This window comes from Ornithorhynchus anatinus, chromosome 3, assembly GCF_004115215.2.
Source record: "Ornithorhynchus anatinus isolate Pmale09 chromosome 3, mOrnAna1.pri.v4, whole genome shotgun sequence".
Classification (NCBI taxonomy): Eukaryota; Metazoa; Chordata; class Mammalia; order Monotremata; family Ornithorhynchidae; genus Ornithorhynchus; species Ornithorhynchus anatinus.
Window position 1 is genome coordinate 10,269,824 of NC_041730.1, and position 16,061 is coordinate 10,285,884.

Sequence of the window (16,061 nt, forward strand, 5' to 3'; positions counted from 1 at the left end):
GCAAAGGCCTGGGAGTCAGAGGACCTGGGTTCTAATCCCGACTCTGCCACTTGCCTGCTGTGTGACCTTGGGCAAATCACTTAGCTTCTCTATGCCTCAGTTTCCTCAACTGTAAAAATGGGGATTCGATACCTGTTCTTCCTCCTACTTAGAGCACCATGTAGGATAAGCACTATGTCTGACAAAGGATTTTTAGCATTTTCCCAGCACCTAGAACAGAACGTGATGCACAGTAAGTGCTTAATAAATACCATTAAAAAAAGAAACAATATAAAGACCTGTTCTCCCTTCTACTTAGCTTGTAAGCCCTTGGTGAAACAGGGACTGTTTCTGATCTGATTAGTTTGCATTTTTCCCAGTGCTAAGAACAGAACTTGACACATAGTAAGTGCTTAAAAAATATTATTATTATTATTATTCTTTATGGTATTTAAGTTCTTACTGTAGATCAAGCACTGCTCTAAGTGGTAAGGAAGGTAAAAATTAATTGGGTTGGACACAGACTCTAACCCACATGGGGCTCACAATCTAAGTAGGAGGGAGAACGGGGAACTGAGGCATAGAGAAGTCAAGTGACTTGTCCAAGGTCACATAGCAAGCAATAGACAGAGCTGGGATTAGAACTCTGTCCTTCTGACTTCCAGGCCCATGCCCTCTCCACTAGTCCACGCTGCTTCTGACTTTTACTTTAGGTTTTTAGAGGATGGACCCTCTGTGAATCAATCGATCAATGGCATTTATTGAGTGCTTACTGTGTGCTGAGCACTGTACTAAGCGCTTAGGGCAGTACTATATGACAGAGTTGGTAGACGGGATCCCTGCTGAGCTTTTTATTTCTGATGACTGCTCTTCGTTGGAGAAATTACTTCGCTCGATTCCAGCTTGGATCTCCCCGCTCCATTTTTTCTCCCTCTCCTGCCCGATTATCATTTTTCTCCTCAAATCTACATCATGCTTCCGAACCATTGTGGTCCAACCACGAGGACCCAAGAAGCAATTTCTCCAGTTGGAAGAAAGAACGTACGGATCCCGGGAAGGGAACCGCGCATGCAATATTTAACTGGCTTAGAACCTGTCAAGCCCCGTTGTTGTTTTTCAAAGTGGCCCGGGTGATGGGACAAAGAAGCCCATACTGAAATGAAAGAGAAATTCAGAACAGATGTCAGGAAGTATTTTTCATTCTGAATGAGCAGAATGGCTCCACAGATAAAGCTGGAGCACGCTTGCCCATTTAGGAAATAATCAGATGGGAAAGTCGTTTCATCTCTGACTGCCCAATTACCCTTCTCGCTCATTGACTGAGGCCTTTGTTTCACGGTAGTCGGTACCCAAGTTCTCAGGCTTGGGAGGTTTCGTTCCTTCAGTCGTATTTATTGAGCGCTTACCATGTGCAGAGCACTGCACTTAGTGGTTGGGAGAGTAGAGTGCAATAATAAACAGACAATTCCTGCCCGCATTGAGCGTACAGTCTGGGGGCAGGGACAGACATCAATACGAATAAATAAATTAAAGACGTATATAAGTGCGGTGGGGCTGGGAGGGGAGAAGAGCAAAGGGAGCAAGTCAGGGTGAGGCAGAAGGGAGTGGGAGATAAAGGAAGGAAGTCCTTTTGGTCTGGAAGGCCTCTTGGAGGAGATGTGCATTCAAAAAGGCTTTGAAGGAGCGGAGAATAATTGCCTGTTGGATTTGAGGAGGGACAGGAGTCAGAAACAACTGGACAGCATAAGACTCTGTGCAGAGCACTGTACTAAGCACTTGGTAGGGTACAAAACAATAGACTGTAAGCCCGTCGACTAGACCGTAAGCCCGTCAAACGGCAGGGACCGTCTCTATCTGTTGCCGACTTGTGCATTCCAAGCGCTTAGTACAGTGCTCTGCACATAGTAAGCGCTCAAATACTATTGAATGAATGGAGTTGGTAGAGGTGTTCCTTGCCTACAAGGACCTAAAAGTCTAGAGGAAGAGAACGATCCAGAAAGGGAAGGACAGGAGAGGAGGGAGTGGCCTGGTGTGAGCAGTGACGGGGGGAGGTACGGGTGGGAAGGAGAGGAGATACTACCAGCACAACATTTTCCGAAATGTGCCACATTCCACGGTGGGGGACCTACCTTGGGGAGGGGGTGGGAAGTTGTAGGGGGCAGGGTTGGGGGCAACAAGCAAGGAATGCGGCATTCAGGCTGATAAAACACACCTCTCACCCTGAAATTTCCAACTCACTTGCAGGAGGAGATAATCTAACATTGAGAAGAGCTTACCAGGACACACACAGGCCAAACTTTTTCTCTCCTTGGGAGGAAGGAAAAAACAATTCTTACATCTTGTGAATTGTTCCTGGTAAACTGGGGCCAATTTTTTTTTTCCATCGGCTGACTCAGCTTGGGTTAAATCCCGGCACACCCACCAAATTCCAGAGAAGAACCAGGCAAATAACTGTGTTTCTTTCGATCGATCTTATAGGGATCTTATTCCGGGTAGAGCAGCAAGGTAAATGCTTGAAAGGGTATAATAAGGAGTAGACATGATTCCCTGCCCTCAGGGAGATTTCAATCTAGTGGGGAGGTGCAGACCCTAGGATAAATTACAGGTAGTAAATACACTACCAGAATGACTGCAGATACAGAGCGGGGTTCTGGGAGAGATGAGTACATGGTGTCCCTAAGAATTGGAAATGATTCGACAGCAAATAGAAAGTCAGAGTACAGGGTTGAATGAATATCAGAGTGTTCTTTCTGTTGTGGAACTCTCATCAAGTGGTTTGGCGAGGAGTTTTCCCTTCACTCCCCCCCACTCCACCTCAATTCTGAGGGTTACCTCTATCGTGTTGGGAGACTCAGCCTCTTCTGTAAGAATTCTCTAACCTGGATTTTTTCTTTGTGTGTGTGTGTGTGTGTGGTATTTAAGCGCATACCCATGTACCAGGCACTGGAGTAAGCGCTGGAGTAGGTACAAGCTAGTCAGGTTGGACACAATCCATGTCCCACATGGGGCTCACAGTCTTCATCCCCATTTTATTCATTCATTCATTCATTCAATAGTATTTACTGAGCGCTTACTATGTGCAGAGCACTGCACTAAGCGCTTGGAATGTCCAAATCGGTAACAGATAGAGTCCCTGCCCTTTGACGGTCTTACAGTCTAATCGGGGGAGACGGACAGACAGGAACAATAGCAATAAATAGAATTTTACAGGTGAAGTAATAATTATTATAGTATTTGTTAAGCGCTCACTATGTGCCTTGCACTATACTAAGCGCCGAGGTAGATTCAAGGAAATCAGATTGGACATAGTCCCTGTTCCACAAGGGGCTCACGGTCTCAATCACCATTTTACAGATGAGGTAACTGAGGCACAGAGAAGTGAAGTGATTTGCCCAAGGTCCCACTGCAGACAAATGGTGGAGCCAGGATTGGAACCCACGATCTTCTTACTCCCGGGCCCGTGCTCTATCCGGTACACAGAGCGACTTGCCCGTGGTCACGCGGCGGAGAAGCGAGTGAGTTGGGATTAGAACGCAAGTCCTCTGACTCCTGGCCCGTGCTTGTGCTCTACCCATTAGGGCATGCTGCTTTTCTAGCAGATATGTAAGGTACTTTGCCCAACCCACTTTTATTTCAGATTATCAGATTTTTGTCAGATTGTAAGGAAATGGTCACTGGAATAATGATTGGGAAACTTCTGAAAGTCCCGCCAAAGCTTCAAGGGCTCCTTTTCAATAAAGATTATGGCATTCGTTAGCCATTTATTATGTGCCAAGCACTTTATTAAGCATTGGGGTAGATAGAAAACATCAGGACCCACACGGGCCCACAGTCCAAGTAGGAGAGAACAGGTACTGAATCCCCGTTTTGCACATGAGAGAACTGAGGCACAGACGAGGGAAGTGAGTTGCCCAAGTTAATACAGCAGTTTGGTGGTGGAGCTGGGATTAGAACCCAGGTCCTCTGACTCCCTGGACTGTGCTCTTTCCACTAGGCCACATCACTTCTCTTCCCCCTCCACCCCTCAACTCAAACATCCTCGTTTCCTCTGCCTCGCCTCTGGTCGGCACTTGTTTCCTCTGGCCTCCCCCGCCGCCCACCGCCAGCCCCTGTTCAGTGTTGGTTTCCTCTGCGCTCTCCCTCCCCGCCGCTCAGTACTCGTTTCCTCTGCACCCCTTCCGGTCAGGTCTCATAGGGGACGCAGCGAGGCTCAGTGGAAAGAGCCTGGGCTTCGGAGTCGGAGGTCACGGGTTCGACCTCCGGCTCTGCCACCTGTCGGCCGCGTGACTGTGGGCGAGTCACTTCACTTCTCTGTGCCTCAGTTCTCTCATCTGTAAAATGGGGATTAAGGCTGTGAGCCCTACGTGGGACAGCCTGATCACCCTGTATCTACCCCAGCGCTTTGAACAGTGCTCTGCACATAGTAAGCGCTCAACAAATACCAACATTATCATTTCCTCGGCTCTCCTTCCTTCTTTCCTCCCCTCTGCTCAGCACTGATTACCTAACCTCTCTCCTACTCCAGTGTTCACTCTTCTGCTTCCTCCTCACTCTCTTTCTCACACACACATGCACATACACACCCTTGCACATGCACACAATCCTTTGAAGTATCAATCCTGTACACAGAGAAGCAGCGTGGCTCAGTGGAAAGAGCCCAGGCTTGGGAGTCAGAGGTCATGGGTTCTAATCCCGTCTCCGCCGCTTGTCAGCCGTGTGACTTTGGGCAGTTCACTTCTCTGGGCCTCAGTTCCCTCATCCGTAAAATGGGGATAAAGACTGTGAGCTCCATGTGGGACAACCTGATCACCTTGTATACCCCCAGCGCTTAGAACAGTGCTTTGCACATAGTAAGCGCTTAACACATACCGACGTTATTATCATTATTATTACTTCTTCCACACTCAGAGTGTGCAAAGTGCTATACTCTGCATGGGGAACAGGGCAGAGCAGTGGAATAAGATCTGCTTCATCCTTGGGGAATTTGTGCTCTATGAGGTATGAGGAGGGAGACCAGCAGGCCTGAGAGCACACAAAGGACCACTCTGCTTTTGATGATAAAATGATCTCAGCAGCAAAGACACACACCTCATCCTTCAGGGGTGTTTTTTTTAAATGGTATTTGTTAAGTGCTTATGATTTACCAGGCACCGTATTAACCACTGGGGTGGATACACGCAAATCGGGTCGGGGCTCACATTCTTAATCCCCATTTTAAAGATAATAATAATAATAATGTTGGTATTTGTTAAGCGCTTACTATGTGCAGAGCACTGTTCTAAGCGCTGGGGTAGACACCGGGGCATCAGGTTGTCCCACATGAGGCTCACAGTTAATTCCCATTTTCCAGATGAGGTAACTGGGGCACAGAGAAGTGAAGTGACTCGCCCAAAGTCACACAGCTGACAAGTGGCAGAGCCGGGATTTGAACCCATGGTCTCTGACTCCAAAGCCCGTGCTCTTTCTACTGAGCCACGCCGCTTCCCAGAGAAGTGAAGTGACTTGCCCAAGGCCACACAGCAGACAAGAGGTGGAGCAGGGATTAGATGCCATGGCCGTCTGATTCCCAGCCTGTGCTCTATCCATTAGGCCATGCTGCTTCTCATAAGGAGTTTTATTCAGCAGGTCACAGTCAGATGGGGATTCACTGTGAGCCTCACGTGGGACAACCCGATTACCCTGTATCTACCCCAGCGCTTAGAACAGTGCTCTGCACGTAGTAAGCGCTTAACAAATACCAACGTTATTATCAGTATGGTTTAATATTAATGTCTGCTAATTCTCTCCCAAGCACTTGGTACGGTGCTCTGCTCATAGAGAGCACTCAATGAATATCACTGACTGTACAGATTAGGAAACTGAGTCACAGAGAATTAAGTGACTCGTCCAAGTTCACACGACAGACGGGTGGTTGAGCCGGGATTAGAACCCAGCTCCTCTGACTCCCAGATCTGTGTCCTTTCCATTAGGCCACGCTGTTGCTCTGTCACGATCTCCTTCTGGTCCCCCATCACGTGGACATCACATCTGAGCCAGAGAGCCTGACAGTAGGAGCCATGGCGCAGGGAGGGTGAGCACTGAAGATGAAAGTCCGGGACGTCAATTAATCAATAACATTTATTAAGCGTTTACTACATGCAGAGCGCTGTACTAAGCGATTGGGAAAGCACAGTGTAACAATATGGCATCTGGGGTCAGATCCTTGCTTCTTGGGAAGCGGCATGGCGTGGTGGATCAAGCACAGGCCTGGGAGTCAGTGTGACCTTGGGCAGGTCACTTCACTTCCTCTGTGCCTCAGTTACCTCATCTGAAAAATGGGGATTGAGACTGTGAGCCCCACATAGGACAGAGACTGTGTCCAACCCAATTTGCCCGTATCCACCCCAGCACAGTGCCTTGCACAAAGTAAGTGCCTAAAAAAATACCGTTATTATCATCATTATCCGTATTGGACGGATCAGAGGATCGAAAGAATGGACTCATTCAAGGCAACACCGGGAGTATTTTTTTTTCTTTCCTCTTTCCTGCGAGATATTTGGTTCTGGACCCCGGAGTGCTTCGCTACCGTGCAATGTCTCATGAAACTACTGAATCGATCCCAGGAGTTTTAAACCCCCTGGAAGCAACCTGTCTCTCTGAAGCCTATCAGGGGTGAGCCAAAGTTGGTTTGTTTTTGTTTTTTCCTCTGCTCTTTCAGAACGGATCATTTACTGGTACAAAGACTCACCCAGTACTGGAGGGAGGAGATTTCAGAGTGGGGAGGAAGATGGAAAACGGTGTCGTTCAAGCCTTTCAGACCTATTATCCCCAAGGGAGCAGTAGAAGAGGCGTCTGGGCCATTAAGGACACGTGACGGTCTCCTCCCAGGCCCACACTGGGACCATCCAATGGTGGAAAAGGGTTAATTACCGCGAGACTCAGGCTGAACAAAAGAGAGGAGATAAGAGATGGTCAAATGGACCGCTCCCTGACCAATCTGAGAACAGTGGGGTGTTCCTGTCTCCCCCCAGTCAGTAATTGTGGAAACCACATTGGAAACGGTTTGCGAAAAGCCATTAAGAGGTGATTCTTACAGACCGTGACCTGTCTGTCCTAAATCCTGCACAGCCAGAGCCCTCAACTCCGCTTTCCATGAGATGTTCTCTTCCCCCAACTCCTCCCTTCCTACTGTCCGAAAAGAAGCAGCCGGACCTAGTGGAAAGAGCCCGGGTTTCAGGGGCAAGGAACCTGGGTTCTAATTCTGGATCTGGCACCTCCCTGCTGGGTGACTTCGGTCAAATAACCGAACTTCTCTTTGCCTCAGTTTCTTCAACTGGCACGTGGAGATAAAATACCTGTTCTCCCCACTATATCCGATGTGATTATATGGTATCTACCCCGGAGCTTGGTAGCAGGAAACTGATTAACAAATACCACCGGGATAAAAATTCATCATCATCTAGTCCTGAAATGTGAACTTTGAGCTTTGTCTACCAACTCTGATGTACTTTCCCAAGGACTTAGGGGAGATTGACTCTCGGTTGTTGGATTCTCTGTGCTTCAGTTGCCTCATCTGTAAAATGGGAATTAAATCTTTTCCCTCTCCCGTAGTCTGTGAGACCATTCAGGTCAGGGAGGGAGTTTTTGATGTGTTCAGTTGATATCTCCCATTCCTCAAGAACCTCCACTGACTTCCTATCCACTTCTGCATCGAACAAAAACTCCTTACCGTTGACTCTAAACACCTAATCACCTTGCCCCTTCCTACTTCACCTTGCTATTCTCCTACTACAGCCCAGCCCGCACACTTTGCTCCTCTAATGGCAACCTACTCGCTGTATCTCAATCTCGTCCATGTCACTGCCGACCTCTCGCCCACATCCAGCCTCTTGCCTGGACTACCCTTCGAATCCTGTCTCTGCCACTTAATAATGTTGGTATTTGTTGAGCGCTTACTATGTGCCGAGCACTGCTGTGTGGCCGTGGGCAAGTCACTTAACTCGGGTGTCTCAGTTCCCTCATCTGTAAAATGGGGATTAAGGCTGAGAGCCCTACGTGGGACAGCCTGATTACCCTGTATCTACCCCAGCGCTTAGAACAGTGCTCGGCACGCAGTAAGCGCTTAACAAATACCAACGTTATTATTATTCACATCGATAATTACTCTCCCCACCTTCAAAGCCTTATTGAAGGCACATCTCCAAGAAACTTTCCCTGCCTGGCCCTATTTTTCTTTCCTTCCACTCCCTTCTGTATCTCCCTGACTTGCTCCTTTTATTCATCCTCCCTTCCAGCCCCACAGCAATTAGGTCCACATCCTTAATTTATACAAATTAATGTCTATCACCCCCTCTAGATTCTCTTACATTGTTATACTGCACTCTTCCAAGAACTTAGTTCATTGATCTGCACCCAGTTAGTGCTCAATAAATGATCAATTATCCTGTGAGTACCCCAGCGCTTAGTAATAATGATGATAATGGCATTTGTTAAGCGCTTACTATGCGCCAAGCACTGTTCAAAGCGCTGGGGGAGATCATCAGGTAATCAGGTTGTCCCACGTGGGGTTTACAGTCTTAATTTCCATTTTACAGATGAGGTAACTGAGGCACAGAGAAGCAGCGTGGCTCAGTGGAAAGAGCACGGGCTTTGGAGTCAGGGGTCATGAGTTTGAATCCCAGCTCTGCCACTTGTCAGCTGTGTGACTGTGAGCAAGTCACTTCACTTCTCTGTGCCTCAGTTACCTCATCTGGAAAATGGGGCTTAAGACTGTGAGCCCCACGTGGGACAACCTGATTCCCCTGTGTCTCCCCCGGCGCTTAGAACAGTGCTCTGCACGTAGTAAGCGCTTAACAAATACCAACATTATTATTATTATCACTGACCAAGGTCACACAGCAGATGAGCGGCGGAGCCGGGATTAGAACTCGCAACCTCTGACTCCCAAGTCTGTGCTTTTTCCACTAAGCCACGCTCTTCCTCTAGTATAGTACCTTACACAGAGTAAGCATGCTTAATAAATACCAGTGATTGATTGCTTGACACATAGTAAGCCCTTACCAAATTCCACGGTCATTATAATTATTGCAAGACACTACTTGCATTAGGCTGCCCTGGAGTGTCACATCATGATATCGTTTGCATCTTTAAGTAGAAGTATGCCCAAGGCCATCCCAACTTAGAAAGTTTCTCCAAGGGAGTCTCCGTCAGCGGTTAAAAACCTAAACTTGCTCTGGAAACTGCGTGCTCTCCATCCAGTTCCCGCTGAACTCGGGGCACCGCTCCTGGAAGGGGAAAATAAAAATATCAGTCTTAAAGGCGTTGCTGACTCTGTACCGGACAGAGGATATCTGTAATTTATTTCTATTAATACCTCTCTCCCCCTCTAGACTGTAAGTTCACTGTGGGCAGGGAATGTGTCTGTTTATTGTACTCTCCCAATAATAATAATAATAATGTTGGTATTTGTTAAGCGCTTACTACGTGCAGAGCACTGTTCTAAGCGCTGGGGTAGTTACAGGGTAATCAGGTTGTCCCACGTGAGGCTCACGGTTAATCCCCATTCTACAGATGACGTAACTGAGGCCCAGAGAAGTGAAGTGACTCGCCCCTAGTCACACAGCTGACGGGTGGCCGAGCCGGGAGTCGAACCCTGACTCCGAAGCCCAGGCTCTTTCCACTGAGCCACGCTGCTTCCCAAGCACTTAGTACTGTGCTCTGCGAAACAGGCGCCCAATGAATATGACTGGATGAATGATAGACCGATGCAAAATGGCCAAATGGCCACACTGCCCGGTGAGTTGGGGTTGAAAATGAAACCCGCAGTAGGGAAGCTATTGGCAAGACACCAGCAGCTCCCCAGTCAGGGTTCTGCCCACTGGGCTTTCTGCTCCTCATGCCACTTTTAGACCCAAGGTGATACTCAGGACAGCTTGAAGGCACACATCCCTCCCCACGGTTTCTCTTAGAGGGAAATCCTTTTGTCTGTTTCCCCGGAAAATGATCGGGACTGGAAGCGGCTCAAAAGAAATCCAATCAGCTTCATAATTTGTGTCTGAATTTTTAGTTTCTGACCGGCCTCGTTTGCTGCGACTTTGGTCTAGGGAAGCAAGACAGAGAGTCCGTGGGAGACGAGTTAAAGATGGCTTTGAATTGAGCATTCTGCCTGTCGAAAACGAAAGCTTAACTTCTCATGTGATGGGGCGTAAAAGATGCACATATGCACTGAAGATATACAATTAGCTGAGGAAGTGTACATTTCAGGTTCTGAGAGTTTTCCCCCCATTAAAGGGTGCAGATACTTGACAGTGCCTGGACCGTCAATAGAAATTTTCTTAAAAAGGGGGTCCTCACTCTGTTTCCCTGTGGCCCCTTTTAGCATCATTTTCTGGTGATGTGACCATGGGGATTCCCTGGCATCTGATCCAACGTCTGGTAATAATAATAATAACAGTAATGATTGTGGTGTTTGTAAGGCGCTTAACATCTGCCAGACGCTGTACTAAACGCTGGGGTAGGTACGAGGTACAGTCTCAATCCTCATTTTACAGATGAGATGATCGAGGCAAATACAAAAAACCCAAACAATGTTGGCATTTGTTAAGCGCTTACTATGTGCAGAGTGCTGGGGTGGATACAGAGTAATCAGGTTGTCCCACGTGAGGGTCACAGTCTCAATCCCCATTTTACAGATGAGGTAACAGGCACAGAGAAGTGAAGTGACTTGCCCACAGTCACAAAGCTGACAAGCGGTAGATCCGGCATTCGAACCCATGACCTCCGACTCCCAAGCCCGGGCTCTTCCCACTGAGCCACGCTGCTTCTCGTAAGCACTTCACAAGTAAAGTGACTTGCCCAAGGTCTCACAGCAGACAAGCGGTGGCGCCAGCATTAGAACCCAGATCATCTGACTCTCAGACCCGTGCTCTTTCCACTGGGCCACGCCGGTATAACTTCCCCTTGCATGGATCGTTGTCATGACCGCTGGAACCTTCAGTCAATCAGCATTTATTGAGTGCTTACAGTGTGCAGAACACTGTACTAAGCGCTTGGGAGAGTACAACACAACAGAGTTGGTAGACAAGTTGCCTGCCCACAAGGAGCTTAATTTCCTCTTTGAGGTTTCCCAAGATCCGCTGTGTCTGAAGCCGGGTCACGCGGCGGAAGTCAGACCCCTTTAGCAACAGGACTGCATGTGGGTTGTTGATTTTCTTCCACATAATTTGTTAAATGTGAACAGCCCTGCAGAGATTTTAAGAGAGCCTTTTGATGCAATGTAAGAAAAATTATCTTCATTCAATCCAATTTACCCGTAAGAATAACCGGAGTCTAAAAACAATCTGCAGAAATGAATTACGCAGAAAATCTTCAACATTTCCCCTCCAATATCATACAGACGGGGAACGATCCGTTTTGGCTCATCGTTACCTGGGAATTTCCTTAATTCATACGGGTCAACATTTTAAAACTGATTCTGCCATTTAAAGGCACCACAAATGTTTAAGCGCGAATCCCGCTAAGGTATCTTTTTTTTTTTTTTTAAAGCGGGCTAATGCAGTATTATGTTTTATTGTGCAATAAAATTATGTGCTAAAATTATGCTCATAAATGTAGGCAAATGTAAACCAAGCTATTAGTTATGTTTTCACAGATAAAAGTCATTAGCATAGCTATCAAACTCTTCTCCCATTTGAATAACAGAATTATGTCTAGATCTACGCCTTGTTTGCTGTAGCTGAGTCTTCTAGAAAGCAAATGTAAATCTCGCCTCAGGAGAGGATCTCGAAAAACACGCACGAACTGACCTGGACCCCTCCGGCTTCGGAGAAATCACCCCCGAGACCGTAGCGGGGACCCCGGCGGAAACCCGAAGGGAAAGCGTGAATAAGGATGGTGTCTCTAAGAATGTTTTAGCAATTGGGAAGTCATCCCTGACCCTTCACCATCTTCTTCCAGCTAATTAGACTTATCTTAAAAACAATTGGGGTCCTTTGAAATTTAGGAAGGATGACAGCATCTTTTAGCGACAGCCACGAGGAAACAAAGTTTCATGTATAATGCATGAGGTATGTGGTCATCTTTGGAGCAAATGATTTCCATCTGACAGATCTAGGCTCCGTGGTGTCCTGTCAGGATGGTCCAATGTGTGTAATTAAAATCTGAACAGAACAAATTAATGCTGATTATTTTATAAACAGTTTGAAAGCTTGAATGCTGTTGCCTGGCTTTGAAAAAGAAAACAGAGAGTTCAGAAACATAGCTTCATTTTCTCGCTCACTTCTGCTAAGAAAAGGCCGTTGAATAGTTTCATTTTTTTTTTGTCCCTTCAAGGGACAGTTTCTATTGGCAGGTGTTGAATTTACATAATGAATGTTGGCTGCGTGCCGGCCCTCCCCCCCAACTGGTTGGGTGCACCCCTGGTTGGGATAGGAAGCTCGAGCATTCGGGGACCTTCGCTTGAAAGCCCCCGACAATTCATTCATTTGATCGTATTTACTGAGCACTTGTCGTGTGCAAAGCATTGGCAGCAGCAGCGTGGCTCAGTGGAAAGAGCCCGGGCTTTGGAGTCCGGGGTCGTGGGTTCGACCCCCGGCTCCGCCACTTGTCAGCTGTGTGACTGTGGGCAAGTCACTTCACTTCTCTGTGCCTCAGTTACCTCATCTGGAAAAGGGGGATGAAGACTGTGAGCCCCACGTGGGACGACCTGATTCCCCTGCGTCTACCCCGGCGCTTAGAACAGTGATCTGCACGTAGTAAGCGCTTAACAAAGACCAACATTATTGTTATTATTATCAGCATTACCTAGCGGGCAAAGCATGGGCTTGGGAGTCACAAGGACCTGCATTCTAATTCTGACCCCGCAACGTATCTGCTGTTTGACCTTGGGCAAATCACTTCATTTCTCTGTGCCTCAGTTACCTCATCGGTAAAATGGGGATTAAGACCGTGAGCCCCACGTGGGACAGGGACCCTATCCAACCTGATTGGTTTGTATCTACCCCAGTGCTGAGAACGGTGTGTGACTCATAGTTAGCCCTTAACAAATGCCATTATTATTATTTTTTTTCCTAAGGACTAGGCATCAAGGGAAATTTGCTCCTTCCTCTGGTCCCTGGTTAATGCTGGTGTCCGCCATTTGCATGTTTCTTTTGAAGATCCCTCGGGAAGCGGCAGCATGGCTTAGCAGAAAGAGCACGGGATTGGGAGTCTTGGAGAGCTGGGTTCTAGTTGCAGCTCCTCCCCTTGCCCGCTGTGTGACCTTGGGGAAGTCACTTAACTTCTCCGGGTCTCAGTTTCCTCGTCTGTAAGATGGGAGATGAAATACCTCTTCTCCCTGCCCTTTAGTCTAAGAGGGACAGTCCCCGTACTGTATCTACTCTCATGCTGTGCATAATGCTTGACACACAGTAAGCACTTAAAAATCACAATTACTGTGGTTATGTCAAGAAGCAGAGTAGCCTAGGGGACGGAGCACAGGCCTGGGAGCCAGAACTCAGGTCCTTCTGCTCAATCCCCGGCTGTTTGAACTGGGACAAGTCATTTCACTTCTCTAGGCCTCAGTTCCCTCATCTGTAAAATGGGGATTAAGACCGTAAGCCCCATGTGGGACAGGGACTGTGTCCAACCTGATTTGCTTGTATCAACCTCAGCCCTTAGTACCGTGCCTGGAACATAGTAAGCGCTTAAATACCATAATTATCATAATTATTATCAATCAGATTTTTTTGCCACGTCACCTGATCCTTGAACATAAGCTAGGCTTACCGGGACCTGCTTTTACTCTGCGATGGCTGAGGCGCCCTTATTTGTGTACATTATAGCGGCAGTGCAGACTGGGACCCTGGTATTCCGAAAAGGGGAAGAGCATTTCCTGAAAAACTTCCATTTCTTTTCAGATCCCATGGAGACATAGGTCTTTGCCTCAGTTTATTACGCCCTTTCAATTTCCTCTCCTTCTGGTATTATTACCCGTTCCTTCTGTTGCTGTATCGATTTCATTTGAAAGGTGATCGGACCTGAGGTGGGTCAGGAGGAATGACCCAAATAAGGGCCTATCTTGCGGCAAACTGAATTCATTGCTTAAATTTTAAAATTACTTTGGCATAGAACTAAATGAGAGCAGTTAGGGGCAAATTTAGGTGATCTTCCTCTCTCCATTTCCACTCTTGAGTTCTTCAGTGTACACCTAATTATTCTAGAGAAATGAGCTCTAAATTAAGCAGGCAACTTATTTCTTTTCTTTTTTAAAGAACAGTAGTAAGTAATAATGTTGGGCACCTGCTGAGCAAAACACTGCACTGAGATCTTGGGAAATACCGAACAACGAAATGATATCGTCATTGTTCTCGTCTGCCCGTCTCCCCCGATTAGACCGTAAGCCCGTCAAAGGGCAGGGACTGTCTCTATCTGTTGCCGATTTGTCCATTCCAAGCGCTCAGTACAGTGCTCTGCACATAGTAAGCGCTCAATACATACTATTGAATGAATGAATGAATGAATGATACACTCCCCGACCTCAATAAGCTTGCACTTTAATGTCGCCACTCCCTGTATAATAATGTATCGAGTCAATCAATTGACTAATCGATGGTATTTATCGAGCGCTCACTCAATGCAGAGCACTCCACTGTTTTGGAGAGTGCAATGCAACAGATGCATTGGTAGGCACATTCCCTGCCCTCAGCGAACTTAAAGTCATCCAAACACAAAGCTGTTTCACTTTGTATTGTCTTCTCTTAGGCCTTCGAGTCATCTTCGACCCATAGTGACACCACAGACGCTTGGCTCAGTGGAAAGAGCCCGGGCTTGAGAGTCAGAGTTCATGGGTTCAAATCCCGGCACTGCCACTTGTCAGCTGTGTGACTTTGGGCAAGTCACTTCACTTCTCTGTGCCTCAGTTACCTCATCTGGAAAATGGGGATTAAGACTGTGAGCCTCCTGCGGGACCACTGATTACCCTGTATCTACCCCAGCGCTTGGAACAGTGCTCTGCACATAGTAAGCGCTTAACCAAATACCAACATTGTTATTATTCTCTCTCCCAGAAGGCCCCACCTCCATCTACAATCATTCTGGTAATGGATCTAAAGAGTTTTCGGGGTAAAAATTTGGAAGTGGCTTACCATTTCCTCCTTCCACGCAGTAATCGTGAATCTTCACCCTTGATTCTCTCCCAAGCTGCTGCCGCCCAACACAGGTGAGTTTTGACTTGGAGCAGATTGGCTTCCACTCGCTAGCCACTGGCCAAGCTAGGAATGGAATGGATATGCCCCTGCCTGACTCTCCCTCCTGTAGTCTAGACTGGTAGAGTATTGGGAACTCTCCACATGGGACCCTGAGAGGGGCACTTCATATTAGAGCACCTATACTAACAACTGTAGCATTAATCCCTGCTCTGCCACTTGTCAGCTGTGTGACTGTGGGCAAGTCACTAAACTTCTCTGTGCCTCAGTTCCCTCAGCTGTAAAATGGGGATGAAGACGGTGAACCTCACGTGGGACAGCCTGATTACCCTGTATCTACCCCAGCGCTTAGAACAGTGCCCTGCACATAGTAAGCGCTTAACAAATACCGACATTATTATTATTATTATTTGGGTAAGTGCTTTCTATGTGCCAAGCACTTTGTGATAAACTAGGTTAGATACAAGATAATGAGGTGGAACACAATCCCTGTATCACAAGGTCTCAAAGTCTAAGGGGCTGAGAGAAGCAGGTGTTCAATCCCCATTTTACAGATAAGTTAACTGAAGCACAGAGAATAATAATAATAATAATGGTATTTGTTAAGCACTTACAATGTGCCAACCACTGTTCTCAACACTGGGGTAGATACAAGGTAATTAGGTCTTAATTAGGTCTCACAGTCTTAATCCCCATTTTCCAGATGAGGTAACTGAGGCACAGAGAAGTCACACAGCCGACGAGAGGCAGAGCTGGGATTCGAACCCCCGACCTCCGACTTCCAAACCCGTGCTCTGTCCACTAAGCCATGTTGCTTCTCCATCAATCAGTGGTATTTATCAAGTACGCACAGAGCACTGCACAGAGCACTTGGTGGACGTTGCTGTCAGACTGGGAAGACTTGTGTTACGTCTCCTGGAG

At 47.2% G+C, this 16,061-nt stretch overlaps 1 non-coding gene across 1 annotated transcript; it reads right to left on the bottom strand.

Moving 5' to 3' along the window:
* Positions 1–15,164: 15,164 nt before the first annotated feature.
* Positions 15,165–15,302, bottom strand: LOC114810850. The gene has a single exon (XR_003758541.1). It is a non-coding gene; the product is annotated as a small nucleolar RNA SNORA7 (small nucleolar RNA).
* Between the last annotated feature and the right edge of the window lie 759 nt (positions 15,303–16,061).